The sequence below is a fragment of the Bos indicus genome, chromosome 3, assembly GCF_029378745.1.
Source record: "Bos indicus isolate NIAB-ARS_2022 breed Sahiwal x Tharparkar chromosome 3, NIAB-ARS_B.indTharparkar_mat_pri_1.0, whole genome shotgun sequence".
Classification (NCBI taxonomy): Eukaryota; Metazoa; Chordata; class Mammalia; order Artiodactyla; family Bovidae; genus Bos; species Bos indicus.
Window position 1 is genome coordinate 81,441,217 of NC_091762.1, and position 2,430 is coordinate 81,443,646.

General features: G+C 44.7%; 1 non-coding gene across 1 annotated transcript; it reads left to right on the top strand.

The window, feature by feature from the left end:
• Window positions 1–343: 343 nt before the first annotated feature.
• Window positions 344–415, top strand: TRNAS-GGA (transfer RNA serine (anticodon GGA)). The gene has a single exon. It is a non-coding gene; the product is annotated as a tRNA-Ser (tRNA).
• Window positions 416–2,430: the final 2,015 nt, after the last annotated feature.

Sequence of the window (2,430 nt, forward strand, 5' to 3'; positions counted from 1 at the left end):
AAGTATATTCTCAGGGTCTGTCAGGTAAACAAACTACTCTAGGTATTTCAGGTTGGAAAAGAATTTAATCTAGGGAGATAGAGGCCTACACAGCTATTGGAAGGGCTGGGGCAAGGAGAGGGAAGGCTAGCGCTCACTGTCAAGGAATCTCTAAGTAAGTGTAGGAATTTGCACTTTCATGATCATGGCTGATCTTCAGGGGAACTTGCATTTGCTTACTATCATGCAATATTCTTTGAAGGGCTAAAAACTCAAGTGATGAGATAGCTAAAGTTTGAAAAAGAATTACTAGTCTTACCTTCAATAACATTAACTATTAGCAGTCATTGTTATCCATAGGGCTTCCCTGGTGGCTCAGAGGTTAAAGCGTCTGCCTGGAATGCAGGAGACCTGGGTTCAATCCCTGGGTTGGGAAGATGGCAGAGTCATTCTGATTATAGGTTTCAGAATTCTAAAAACCTAGGTGTGAGAAGGAAATGGCAACCCACTCCAGTGTTCTTGCCTGGAGAATCCCAGGGACAGGAGAGCCTGGTGGGCTGCCGTCTATGGGGTCGCACAGAGTCGGACACGACTGAAGCGACTTAGCAGTAGCAGCAGCAGCAGCAGGTTTGACTATCTGGTCTGTGACCTTGAGGAAGCTATTTAACTTTTCCACTTCTTAATTTCTCATCTGTAGGATGGGAATCATAGATTCTCTCTCATAGGCTGCTTACGAAGATTAAATAAAGTTAAACATATAAAATACTCAGCAAAAGGCTGGGAATACTTAAGAAGTGGAAACTATTTGTATTCAATATTGTGTGTGTGTGTGTGTGTGTGAAGTTGCATATTTATCACCTGGGCAATTTAAAATTGCCATTTCCCTAACTACCCCTATTGTTTATTTCAGAGTGACATAAAAACTGGTGATCTCTTAACGGCCACATTATAGACCACAGTTACCAAATAGAAAACACCAAGCCGTCTGTTGAGGAAAATGGAGGTCGCCCAATCTGAAGCCTTTTGGATCACTTCTTCCCCAGGTAGTTGGTTCATCGCTGTCATCATGGCAGGGGAGCCATACAGCAGGTGATTAAGTCATCCCATTTTAGACTCTTTTCTCAGGAATGCTCTCGGTCGGTACAGTCTGCATTTTGATTGGCACTTCTTCAGGTCGGACACGACTGAAGCGACTTAGCAGCAGAATGTCCTCACACCATTACCAGTTGTCAGATACTTTGAATATCAACCTCTAATTTCTACAAGCCCTGGCAGCACCAACCCAGCGCTCATAACAATACAGTCCCCTCTGGTTATGGTTCATGGTATCACTTCTTTAAAAATTGTTCTTCTAGAGATAGTTACTTTCAACAATGGGGTTCCAAATGTACAGCACTTTTGCACAGCAAGGCCGTAATCAATGTCCTTCCCATCCTTATAGATGATGGCCAACTATCCTCAACCAGCCTCACTTGCCCCATGGTTCACCCCAGGAATTCCAGACAGTCCAGTTCTCAATCTTATTGCTGAACCCCACCCAGCCATGAAAATAATGTGGTTTACGTAGGCCTTGTCATAATATTGCCATTTACCGAACAACTCAGGACACTGACTTCACAGGACACACCTGGTTACAAAGAGACATGGGATAAAGAAGAGAAGAGAGAAAAGTGGGACATGTGAATTTGACATAGGGTCCAGAAGGCAATAGGGATGCCCCAGAGGCAGGAACTAGAATCAAAGACCAGAGCGGGAGGGGGCTGGCTGGCTCCAGGGGGAACACCCGACTGGAGCTGGCACACCCAGCATCTTGTCAATGGTCTCCCTTCGGTGGTGGTTAAACCAGAGGAAAGGAAATATAAGCAAGCACTAAGCATCTATAAAGGCTCTGAATGCTGACATCTGAATGACGACTATGGGTTTAAATACTTTTTGTGCCAAATATTAGAAAGAGAAAATGTAAACAGTAAAACTTTTCTTCTGCTCCAGTTCCAGCCACAGAGGGTTCTATGGCTCCACTTATAACTAATAGATGAAGGGCAGAGACTGCGGGCTTTTGGGGGCCCTTTAAGTTACTCTAATTATTTGGGGAATTTAAAAAAATATTCTCAGCTATTAATCACAGATTAACTATTTCAACTGATTTTATGATGTTTCCCTTTGCTTATTCCACAGGAAACAGGCTCAGCCATTTGCTATTCCTGCCTTTTCCTTTGGAGACAGGAGCTGCATCTGGCACTTGTCAGGTGGGCTTGGAACATTGTGCTGCTCCAAGGAGAGCAGGGCTTCCCAGGTGGTGCTAGTGGTAAAGAATCTGCCTGCCAATGTAGAAGAGGCAGGTTCGAGGATCCCTCAGTAGGAAGATCCCCTGGAGGAGGGCATGGCAACCAACTCCAGTATTCTTGCCTGGGGAATCCCATGGACAGAGGAGCCTGGCAGGCTACAGTCCAT